Raw genomic sequence first — 12,945 nt, 5'->3', positions numbered from 1 at the left:
GAAGCAATTGGAGAAATTGTTTAACCTTTCAGGATACTCAAACAAGGATGACTGGTATTTAATAGTCCACACTTGTGTTTCAGAGGTAGAGAATCCACCTGTGATGCAGGAGCTGCAGGAGATGTGAGCTCAATCCCTGAGTTGAGAAGATCCCGTGGAGAAGGAAACAGCAACCCACTCCACTATTCTTGTCTGGGAAATCCCATGGACAGAGGAGCCTGGCAGGCTACAGTCCATGGGGCCGCAAAGAGTCGGACATGACTGAATGACTGCACACATACACATCTTATGATACATTTATGATAACTACTCAGAAAGGTGAATATACTCTAGAATAAGAGAAATATATACAATCAAGTTAGCATTCTGAACACTGTAAAGATTTCAGCAAGTTTTTTCCAACATTTATGAAATGACTTAATTGCCAAAATCATCAAAGCCACTCCAATTCTTCAAATATTTTTACAGAACTGTCCATTTATACTAATTCAGATTCAGAGACAGAGACTGTCATCATACCTTAGAAATAATCCTTCCTGCCTAAAAGGAAATATGCTTTTAACTTTATTGAAAAAGGTGGCCTTTTTGTTCCCTGGGGTATAACAAAGAGATTCCGGGTTTACCCCAGTTGAGAAGAACTAGTAGTCGGTTAAACAGCACTTTACACAGAACTTTTAATGTTCTTTGATCAAATGGCCACACAAATGAGACTTTTGCTTCATTCAGATCCAAAATGATCACAAGGGAGAATGAGGTGAACTCTAGACCTGGTTGCTGAGTTCCTAGCTGTGCTGCCTGGAGCAAGTCACTTAAGCTCTTTTTTTAGGCTTTATTTTGATGTGGACCATTAAAGTCTTTCATGAATTTGTTACAATGTTGCTTCTGTTTTATATTTTGGGTTTTTTGGCCACGGGGATTTTAGCTCCCGGACCAGGGATCGAACCTGCACCCTTTGCACTGGCAGAAGTCTTGAGCACTGGACCACCACGGGAGTCTCTCATTTAAACTCCTTACACCTTCTTTTTCTAAGTTAAGTAGAATATTTCTAAGGCTCCATTTTACTTGTAAACCTATGATTTTATCTACTTTTGAATCTAATATTGTGTAGCATAAAATGTCTCAAGGTAACTGGGGGAACAGGAGAAGCTAAGGAAGATTCTAGCACAAGACCTAACCCTTCTGAAGAGTGTGCAGAGTATTCCCCATTTTCTCCACCTTCTCTGACAAGTAGAACCCAGAGCTCTAAGTGCGCAAAGGAAGAGTAGCCCTTTGGTGTAGAACTTGTTCCCTTCTTCTGGTCTAATTAATATTTAGCCACCTCAGAGTGTATGCACAGAGGTCTTTCTCTAGCTGTAGCTGTCTTGCACAGACTCCAGTAGCTAACTCAGCTTCGTAGATTCCAACGCTTGGAACCTACAACTTAAAGAGTCCAGCAAGAACGACAGCCATGATTCTAGAACAGTGTATTACACCCACCGAAGACCATGCCGTAAGCCTGAAACTCCTTTTCTTATCACGGGTTCCTGCTTAACTCAGAAACTCCTGCCTAACTCACGTGTTACATCTTGAACTCAGAACAGCATTACCTTTTTAAATTGAGTTTACAAAAGCAAAGATCTCTGAATTCCTCAAATTCTATAGCATACGCATTCTACACATAAAATCCACAGAGCAAATAACATTCATATTTTTACTTACAGAATCATCTCTTCCCAAACCAGCTAATACCGCGTGGATTTACAAACTGGTCCAAGACACACACGTCATGGGCTAACCGTGAGAGGACACGTTTCTTTTTCAGTATGCCGCGGCTTCCTTCCTTCTTGCTCGTGCACTTCCGATGGTATTTCAAGAAAGATTTTCATGAGGGATGGGTCCTTAATTAAGACTTTAAAATGAGGGCAATAAATATATTTTATTGGTTATAACACCTTTTTCTTTATTAGAAGGATAACAGACTGCTGGTTAACTGGTCATGAAATATTAATTAAAAAGAAAAATATATGATGTGAGCAATCTCAGTGGGTGCTCACTCATAGTTTTTCCACTGGAATTTTTTTCTGCATAAAGTTAAAGGCACATGGACCTGGCTCTGTCACCTGCAGGGAGACACTTCACCAGCAGGTCTGGAGCCTGTCCGCACTGACATTCGGGACTCAGAGGGGAAATCTCATTTGGACGTTAGCGGTCAGAAAACATGCTCAGGATAACACACTCATGACAGAGCTTCCCACAGCGGGGAGTAGAACCCGCCAGCTCTGCATGGAACAATTCTGCCCCACCAAGTAAGTGAGATCGGAGAGACTCTTCTTTTTAACAACTGAACTATTTTTTTTATTTTATTGAAGTTGATTTATAATTTTTTTTAAGTTTTTAATTGGGGAATAGAGGATTAACAAACAATGCTGTGATCGTTTCAGGTGGACAGCAAAGGGACTCAGCCACACATACCCACGCATCCATTCTCCTCCAACCTCCCCTCCCTAACTATCCCTTCCCCGCATAAATCCCCCCGGCAACCATAAATTCATTCTCTAAGTCTATGAGTCTCTTTCTGTTGTGTAAGTTCATCTGCATCATTCCTTTTTTGATTTCACACATAAGGGATGTCATATGATTTCCCTCATTCTCTTTCTGCCTTACTTCACTCAGTATGGCAATCTCTGGGTTCATTCATGTTGCTGCAAATGGCATTATTTCATTCTTTTTAATGGCTGAGTAGTATTCCGTGCAGTGTTGTGTTAATTTCTGCTGTACAGCGAAGTGCCCTAGTTATACAGATACATTCTTTTCCATTATGATTTGGTCACAGGATGTTGATTGGAACTCCCAGTGCTATATAGTAGGACCTTGTTTTTTATCCATCCTGTACACAAGTCTGCATCTGCTAACCCTGAACTCTCAATCCATCCTTAGCACCCTCCCAACAAGGGATCTCTTTCTGCCCCAGGCACCTCCCTTTGCTAAGCTGCACCTTCTTCAACTTCCAGTTAAATGCCACATTCTCCCACATTCTACCCAGCCCCACACACCTCAGCCTGCTTCCCTCAACCTGGTGGAGACGACTTAAATTTAAGAGGAAAAGCAGATGGCTTGGAATAACAGGGAGCATTATCCTGGAATATACCTGTGATGCTGTGAATGGAATCAAGATAAGCCTCTTGGGGCACCTCTGATACACTGGTCCCACGTTGCTGGGAGGAATCCTGGGGAGCACGCCCTCACTCTCAGCTGCTGGAGCAGGGGTGGGGTGTGTGCTGCTGGGCACCCCCAGAGGAAGGATTTTATTGAAGCCTCAATGGCAATCTCCATGGCAACCAGGGGTCTCCAACCAGGAATTCTCAAACTCCAAAGTGGACTTCCAAGGGAGTCACCCAGGGCTGTCTTCCTATAAGGCAGCTTCTAATTCTGGAATGGGGCAGAGAATGGTGGTCTCAGGCTCTCAGGAGTAGTGGGAGACCCTCTCCTTCTCTGCAGGAAGCTTGGAGCCAGACTTGCCTTTGTCCAGTGAAGGGAGGGAAGAGCAGAGCTTGACTGAGCTGAAAGGACTTTATTTCTTTCTCTCTCTGTCTTTCTCTCTTTCCTTCTCTCTCTCTTTCTCTTTTTATTTCTTTCTTTCTCTCTCTTTTGCTACACCTTTAGGCATGCGGGATCTTAGCTCCCCAACCAAGGATCAAACTCACGTCCTCAGCATTTCAAGTGTGGAGTCTTAACCACTACACTACCAGGGAAGTCCCTAAAGGATTTTTTAAATGCAAATCAGGGATTTACCATAGTTAGAAAACTCTTGGTAACTTTTTATAATCTCTGTCATTACATTACAAAATCATTTGTGTAATAAGTAAGAATTTTTAAATCTTTTTAGAAAGTTTTAAACAACACAAAAAATGATTGACAATCCCCAGGTGCTGTCTCCTCCCCACTTTCTTTTCAGAATCTTCAGTATTTACCCATTGGCTTCTTGACTTTCAAACTTGAACAAGCCTGGAATTTTTATTTTTCCCCTGGTTAACTATTTTATTTTTTAAATTATAACAGTAAAATTGACCTTTTTTTCTTTTGACGTACAAGTCTTTCCATTTTGATACATGAATAGATGAACTTTGAATTTTAATATATGAATAGATGTGTTTAAACACGGCCACAATTAGGGCATAGAATGGTTTCGTTATCCCACTCTCCCCCAAAAAGAGACTTATAAGATTTCGGTTCCCAAATGTATACAATGTTTTCATCTTTTCCCCTTTTCTTTAGTTCCTCTCTTTGCTCACACACTGACAGGCAATCTTACGCAAGTTTGATTTTTAACAAAAGTAAAATGCAGTTAAGTACTGCTTTGAGAAAATGTTCAGAAAATTCACAGTCTTCTAGAAGTAACAAGAGGCAGCAGAGGGTTGACACTCTGAGGTTCAGAACCCCCGTGATGAAAGGAGGGAGGGCATCGAACCCCAGGTGGGAAGCGAACTCAGCCTCCTGCCTTGAGCACCCTCTGGACCAGCTGGCCTGCCGCGTGTCACCCAAGGACCTTCCTGAGGACTGAGCTTCTCACTGAGGTTCTCTCTGTTGCACTGCCAGAGTCAACCAGAAGAGAGGGCAGGCTGTCTCAGAGCCCGCAGTCACCTGTAAACTCCGATCCTCAAGCTGGAGGGCAGAAGCCCTGCTGAACACGGGCAGCATCAGAGAGCCCCCAGAGAGGTCATTGGCAGAAGGCAGAATGGAGTGAGGGCATCGATGCTGTTTTAGCCTGTAGGTCCCTCGAAACTCCTGAATCTGTGTCCCAGAAAAAAAAGTTTCAAATCACAGAAAAATCTCAGATCCTTCAATGACTCATATTAACTACAGGTAAAAAGAATAAACCTGCAGGAGAACAAAAATGCTATCATCTGAAGGGCTATTTCCAGCCCCTGTAAACTTCTAACTCCACTCATGCCACAAAGCTGAAGGTCTTGTAATACCACCTTTGATTTACAGAAGGGGAAAAAAAAGATGACATTCTGAGAAGACCCGTTACTCCTGCGCCTCGTCTTGTAGTTCAGTGTTAAGTACTCCACAAAACTGATTCCTTGGTGGGAAGTGATTCTGTAATTCAATCGAGAGATCTTGCTAATGTCCCAGACTGCAAGAACATAGCTTAAGGGTTTAGCTTTAGCAGGAAGCCTCGCAAACCAGAGACCGAATTAGAGCCTGCCTCTTCCATCAGGGATGAGCGAAGGTTGTTGCCAACGTACTATTAAATAATTAGCAAGAGTTTGAAAAGGAACTGTAAGACTCATACGGTTAAGTTGGTCTCAGAGATGGAAGGTTGGAAGGTGAAGGATGAAGACGAGACAGGACACCAGATGAATAAAAGGTGAAGGCTGATGAAGTTGAAGCTGGATAATTAGTAAATAGGAACAAAACAAACCATTCTGTCTACTTTTGTGTATGCTTGAAAATGTCTAAAATAAAAAAGTTTAAGAAAGAAAGAAAAAAAGATGTCATCGAAAGGACTAGGATGGGAAAATAAGGCTTCTTGAAACTCAAGGAATTAGTAGATGTTTCTCAGTTTGACCGTCTGAGCCACCAGGGAGGCTCAAGAATACTGGAGTGGGTAGCCTATCCCTTCTCCAGGGGATCTTCCCGACCCAGGGATTGAACCAGGATCTCCTGCACTGCAGGTGGATTCTTTACCAGTTGAACTACCAGGGAAGCCTTTATTAAAGGTAAATATAAATAAATGTATGATGACTTTGGTAAGACTCGTGAAGTCGTGAAGTTGCTCAGTCATGTCCGACTCTTAGTAATCCCGTGGACTGCAGCCCACCAGGCTCCTCCATCCATGGAATTTTCTAGGCAAGAGTAATAAATCAATTCTAGTCCAATAAAAAATAATTTAAAAAAAGAAATACCACAGATCAGAAAAACTGGCCCAATATAGTCAAAGTGCCAAAAGGAAAAAACTTAGAACCAAGAATTCTCAATCCAGTAAGATTATCGTTTAGAATTTGAGAAGAGATAAAATTTCCCAGACAAAAGAAAGCTAAAGGAGTTCATCACCACTAAGCAGGCCTTACAAGAATGTTAACGGGACTTCTTTAAACAGAAAAGGCTCTAACTAGAAAAATGAAAATTGGAACGTCTCAAGAGGTTTCTTGAATTTGTTGGGAACATAAAGTATGATGGGCAAGTACAGGGTGAAATGAACCGTTTTCTCAGTCAGCCACTGGGCGAATTCTCCGATGTTTATTAGCATGGTCTTGTTCCCCTTGTGCTAAGTTTTACCAACGGGTCCCCCCCAATCCAGCACTAACCCATTACAGCCAACTATCAGTTAGTGATGGGTTAGTCATTTCTGTACTCCAGGAATCCCCCACTTTCCTTAGAGTGGGAATTCCTGGAGTACAGAAATGTCTGTGTACATCATTGACTACATCAAAGAGTACCATCGTAGCTAAATTTAAGAAGTAGCTGGAACACTTTAGCAGACAGTAATTTATTTGAGCCTTACAAATCCAATTATTTGGGGCTTCCCAGGTGGCACAGTGGTAAAGAACCCGCCTGCCAATGCAAGAGATGTGAGTCCAATCCTTGGGTCAGGAAGATCCCCTAGAATAGGCAATGGCAACCCACTCCAGTGTTCTTGCCTGGAAAAGCCCATGGACAGAAGAGCCCAGCAGCTACAGTCCATGGAGTCACAAAGAGTCAGATACAACTGAGCAACTGAGCAGGAGCATACCACTAGAAAACAGAGTGGATGGATATACTCTGGCTATTACTTATTTATTTAAATATACAACTTAAAACAAATCTAATTATTTGACCCTGTTTTACAGGAAGGACACGAATTATTATTCATACTTTACATATGATCAAACTGAGGCTCCAAAAGACTATAATTTACTTACTCTTACGCTGCCTGTCAGATTACAAACAAGCCTGATTTTCTGATTGCTAATGGAGTACCAATTCTATCAGACCAGAGGTGCCCTCCAGTGTCACTAATGATCACACACAGGTGGTGAGCAAAGCATTCCCCTGGACGCTGTGAGAGAGACCAGAACCACCAGAAGGTCTCCATCCCACAGCAGTCTGAAGTCTAATTGCAAGAATAAGGCATTTCATTTGTAAACAAATTTTTTTTTTTTAAAAAAAAGGCATGTAATAGCTGTGTTAAATGTTGAAAAATAGATAATGAGAGACAGTCTAGGAAATAAAAGCCACAGGACCTGGTGTTCCAAACTGAACAAAAGGGAAGATTCTTTCAACAAATACTTCTTCACTATATTTTTTGAGCACCTACTATGTCTCAGCTACTTTTGTCTGAGATCGAAGACCTTGTACTTTTCCTAACTAGCTTCTCACAGCATTTGGAGAATCTGAGTAGGAAAGAGACTCCAGAATGCACCCAGATGTCTTTGGAGGCCCCTGGGGTGCACAATTGATGGGGTCTCTAGGGCCAGTGTGTGGCACTGGGCTGGTACCCAGGATGTCATGCCAAATTTCACATGGCCAGATGGCTATCTCATGCCCCTACCCTACCCCTGGGACCAGATTAGTTTTCAGATCTACCTAGTTCAGTTCAGTCGCTCAGTTGTGTCCGACTCTTTGCGACCCCATGGACTGCAGCACGCCAGGCTTCCCTGTCCATCACCAACTCCCAGAGCTTGCTCAAACTCAGGTCAGATCTACCTAATGGGCTGTAAAATGTGCTGTGTTGGCTCCAGCCATCACAGACCATGTAACCCATTCTGCTTTGTAGCCACGCTGAGTGGTCAGGCTCTGGAGCACATTCTTCTGGCTTTTATCCTTTCGAGTCTTTGGGGGAAAAGAAATCTCCCTGCCGGTCCTTCTGGCTTATCTTCCCTGTTCACTGGCTCACACACACGTCTTTTGTTTTTCTGTTTTGCTGGGAAAGTTTCTTCCATGCCCCAATCTTAGCCAGCTCCCAACCAGAATAGCCAATGAGGGATATTATTTTTAAGAAGAACCGTGTTTATTTTTCGGAGAAGGCAACGGCAACCCACTCCAGTACTCTTGCCTGGAAAATCCCATGGATGGTAGGCTGCAGTCCATGGGGTCGCTAAGAGTCCGACACGACTGAGCGACTTCACTTTCACTTTTCTGTTTCCTTCACTGGAGAAGGAAATGGCAACCCACTCCAGTGTTCTTGCCTGGAGAATCCCAGGGACAGGGGAGCCTGTTGGGCTGCCGTCTATGGGGTCGCACAGAGTCGGACACGACTGAAGCGACTTAGCAGCAGCAGCAGCAGTGTTTATTTTTAAATATGTTTGATTTGTTTCTTGGTGATGAGACTTACTACAGGGAGACTTGCATGCTTCACACGGGCTGTACACTGGTTTTCTTTTTTGTTGTTGTTTTGAGGGCTTTTTTTTTTAACATTTTTTTATTATGATAATTTTTATTTTTTCTTTTTTTGGCCTTGCTTCGTGGCACGCAAGATGTTAGTTCCCTTGTTATTGCTGTTGTTCAGTTGTTCAGGCGTGTCTGACTCTTTGCGACCCCATGGACTGCAGCACACCAGGCTTCCCTGTCCTTCTCTATCTCCTGGAGTTTGCTCCTGAGTCGGTGATGCCATCCAGGGATCAAACCCATGCCCCCTGCAGTGGACATGCATCATCCTGGCAGTTTCTGGACTGCCAGGGAGTCTAGAGTGAAAGTAAGTCAGTCCCGTCCAACTCTTTGAGACTGACCCCATAGACTGTGACCCACCAGGCTCCTCTGTCCATGGGATCCTCCAGGTAAGAATACTGGAGTGGGCTGCCATTTCCTTCTCCAGGGGATCTCCCCAGCTAAGGGATTGAACCTGGGGCTCCTGCTTCAGAGGCAGAGTCTTTACCGTCTGAGCTACGAGGAAAGCCTGGACTACCAGGGAAGTCCTTAATTTTTATTTTAACTGAAGTGTACTTGACTTACAATATCATGCCGATCTCTGCTGCACAACAAAGTGATGCAGCCACACATGCATACAGTCTTCTATATAAGCGCATTCTTTCCCATTACGACTTATCCCAGGAGACTGGATATGATTCCCTGTGCTATACAATAGACCTTGTTGTTTATCCTGAGCTGATTTTACAGTTAATGAGTTACATTAACTCATTAATGTAATGAAACAGCTGTCATCTGCCTACTATGTGCCAGAAATTCAGGAGGAAAAAACTGATTTCTTTATCATATAGTAATTTTTCAAAGTGGTTATTGCTAGAGCCTTTTAAGCAGGGGCTTCCCCTGTAGCTCAGCTGGTAAAGAATCCACCTGCAATGCAGGAGACCTGGGTTCAATCCCTGGGTTGGGAAGATCCCCTGGAGAAGGGAAAGGCTACCCACTCCAGGATTCTGGCCTGGAGAATTTCAGACTGATAGTCCATGGGGTCAAAGAGTCGGACACGACTGAGCGACTTTCACTTTCACCTTAAGCAGATTGCAAAGAATGAAAGAGGTTGATCTCTGCCTTGGGTTTCATTACCCCGTTTTATCCTTACCTGCCACCACCTCAGCACAGACCCTCTGCTCTGCCAGGCCAGGCTCCTCACACATGGCTCCTTGCCCTCTGAGTCCTGTCCATCACCCTGGCTGCAGTGTCCTCTAAAATACTGATTCATATTCCATGTACCCTTGTGGCCAAGGTGGTTCCCAAATACCACGAAAGTATTTCTGGCCACTCCATCCTCACAGCTCTGTCTCTCCTCTGAACTCCGCTCTACAGCAGCCGTAGGTAGAATCTAACCGGTACCATTTCTTCAAAATGCGGAAGCTTCGACCGCTGGTGCCAGATGCTGCAGCTGGTGCCATTCCCAGCGCTGAGCGTGGAGGTGACGGAGTAACTGACTCGGAACCGATCTCCTGCGTTGTTAGAGAATCTAGAAAGAAAAGGTGGGTCCCATAGGGGTTTGTTTTCCAGTCTGCTTTTATATTTTTAGGTTAGAAGGCAGTAATTTAATCTGCCTCGTTTTTGCCTGCCACCTTTCAGCACATTTCCCCCAGAAGTCTCAGTTCTAAATTATACTCTCTTCTTTTTTGTGTCCCTCTTTTCACCCTGTCAGTCAAAATTTAACCATTTTCATTTCTCGGACAAAACATAAAAACTGAATTTGGTGATTCCAATTAATTAGAGGCTAGTCTTACTAAAGAAATCAGGAGCAAAAAGCCAGTAAAAAAAAAAAAAAAAAAGTCTTAAAAATCTACCAAACAGATCTGCAACTTATTACACCGCCCAGTCCCTCGTCTCATCTCAGCAACAGTCAGAACCGAATTGTCCTGATTCCCTTAGAAACTGCCCGCTGACCCCTGTCAGAGGCGTTCACGTGTACACAGCGTTAGGTACAGCAGAACCTGGAAGATTTCTGCACGTGCCTCTGTGCAGCATAACTGTACATGATTTTCAAGATCTTAACCCACCTCTCCTTCTCCCTGCCCCCCAGAACTAATCTATATGCTAATTTGCACTTGATCATGCGGCCCCACAATATGGTAATTGCTGTAATGTTTTCCAGGGAGGAAAAAAAAAAAGAAGAAATTGAGCCGTGCCTCCATCTCTGAAGTCTGCATTCGTGAGGACCTCGGCCCAAATAGCAAGTTGAGAGCCTGAGTCCACGTCGGTGCTTTGCCTCATCCAGGTCAACATGAAAATTCTCTGGAAAAACTGGAAATGTTCTCCTAGGCTGCCTTATTTTGAAACGATCCCCAGAAGTCCCAGGTGTCTGGGGAGGCAGTGAGTTAAGGGGACTGCCTTCGCCTACCTGAGAGGGTCTCTAGATTTATAAGAAACCTGAAAGCTCTCACTTAACGGCTCACCCTCTGCAGGCTGGCCAAGTGGCCCAGGCTTTCGGCCTCTCCGCTTCGGCTGTATCCAGGCAGGGGTCCCTCCCTTCTTGCCCTGGTTCGCACCGTGTGCCCTGCAATGCTATTAAGATGTCAAATGCCGGAGTGACAACAAGAGAGCCCTAATTAAACAGCATCAAAGAGCGCCCTCGAAGGAACAGACTGAACCCAAACAAGAGGAGCTTGGGACCGGAAATGGGGAAGAAAGGCGATGAGGGCTTGGTAATCAGCTGGGTTTCAAGCCTCGGGTTTGTTGTGTGTAGTTAAAGGGCCCAACGACACAAAGAGCTCCCCACGGGGTCAGGCCAGAGACCAAGTGCGGATGCACCAAGACAGAAGGGATAATGCTCCCTGAGTCCTGTGACCAGAATCGCATTGTAATTGGCCTCCGAGATCACTTATGGCAATCAGGGAAGTAATATACTTCTGAATAATTATGAATAATTAGGCACATTTATGAATAATTACACTGATAATAACTATCCAACTCATTCCATTTTAAAATTGTAATTCAGTCATTATGTGTTGGGTAGTCATTGCCTCCCTCCTGCCTTCTGCATATTCATGGTCTGATCCAACTGCCAATCTCACCGAGTCTGGAGCTTCTCTGCAGGTCAGGGTGGTTACAGCAACAGCCAGGCCCTGGACTCATCCTGGGGGCCAGAGAACACACTGGTGGGCAGGGTCGGAGCTTCATAGCCTTCACGATTGACCTGGAAGCATCTGAACAGTAGAAAGCAGCAGAAAGGACATAGGAAACACATTCCTGAAACGCTGGAGCTCTGCCAGCGTGTGACTCATTTATCAACACGCCCAGGACTTCAAAGCAACGGCCCGGAGCTCCTGGTGCTTTCAGTGCTGATGGTAAAAAGAAGCTGTTGTTTCCACCACGTGTCATTGTAAAGAACACCAGTAAACTCTACAAGAGCTGTCTCTTCGTGGTATCTTCTGATCAGAGTTCTAGGCTGCTTAGAAATCAGAAGTCCCAGCTGGAAGATGCGATTCAAATAATGGGTGTTTCCTCAGGTTTTGAAGCAAAATGTGCACTGGTCTCCTTGCCTTACTCTTGTTTCCTCTCATCCTACTTTTTCTTTTTCTTTCTCTGTCTCTGTCTCTCCTTTGCCAACTTCTCTGTCACCTTTGTGCCTTCTTCCGTTCCAGTCTTAACAATGAGAATCATAAAAGTAAGCTTGTTGTGGTGGTTTAGTTGCTCAGTTGTGTCTGACTCTGCAACACCAAGGACTGTAGCCCACCAGGCTTCTCTGTCCATGGGATTCTCCAGGCAAGAATACTGGAGTGGGTTGCCATTTCGTCCTCCTAGGGATCTTCCCAACCCAGGGACTGAAACGCCTGAGTCTTCTGCATGGCAGGCAAGCTCTTTACCACTGAGCCACCAGGGAAGCCCCCAAATAAGCTTATATTTCCCCAATTCCAAAAGTAATATGTGTTAACTCGGAAATTTGGAAAGGATTGGGGCATAAGGAAAATGGAATTTAAAAAGTCAATATCTCATCACCTGAGAGAACCAATATGAATTTAATATTATGAGGGTTTTTTTTCCATGCATATTTTATACAACCAAGGTTATATTACAAAACCTATTTTGCATCCCGAAATTTTCTTTAACATTTTGCATAGAATTGTATTTTCCATGTTATTCAACCATAAGCATATTCTTGTGTTATTAAAATTTATGTTTTAAAAGTTTCAAGTTTGATATGGCCAAATGAAATTATATGAAAATGTATATGATAGTCATTTGCTGACGCTTTGGATATCCATATGTCCCATTTTTGCTAGTTTGCCATATAATCTTGTGGGGAAGTCTTTTCGTTCTTATTTCTCACTCTTACTTCCACGTTCCCCTCCTCTTAGATTAAGACTTGACGTGGACGTAAGGAAGTAGGAGGCTCCAGAAATGAGACAGTGGAATAATGTCACTGGTTTAGCGCACAGGCTTATAACAAACACACAATCTTTTGAGGGATGAGCAACAATAATATCCTGCAGTTTAACTCTAAACAAAACTTTTTGTGCAGAATTAACCATAACAGGATTCCGCCTTGGACCTTAACCAAGGGGACTTGGTAACTGAAACACTTTCTAATGCCGCCTTTCCTGAGCC

The 12,945-nt window shown here is 43.7% G+C and overlaps 1 long non-coding RNA gene across 1 annotated transcript; it reads right to left on the bottom strand.

The window, feature by feature from the left end:
- Nucleotides 1-9,602: 9,602 nt before the first annotated feature.
- LOC129647406 (uncharacterized) lies at nt 9,603-11,576 on the bottom strand. The gene is made up of 3 exons (XR_008712307.1): nt 11,412-11,576; nt 10,794-10,894; nt 9,603-9,859 (listed from the first exon to the last, which is right to left on the bottom strand). It is a non-coding gene; the product is annotated as an uncharacterized LOC129647406 (long non-coding RNA).
- Between the last annotated feature and the right edge of the window lie 1,369 nt (nt 11,577-12,945).

Source organism: Bubalus kerabau, chromosome 3, assembly GCF_029407905.1.
Source record: "Bubalus kerabau isolate K-KA32 ecotype Philippines breed swamp buffalo chromosome 3, PCC_UOA_SB_1v2, whole genome shotgun sequence".
In the NCBI taxonomy this organism is placed as follows: Eukaryota; Metazoa; Chordata; class Mammalia; order Artiodactyla; family Bovidae; genus Bubalus; species Bubalus kerabau.
The sequence above is the reverse complement of the archived record's forward strand: the minus strand, read 5'-3'. Positions and strand labels throughout refer to the sequence as shown.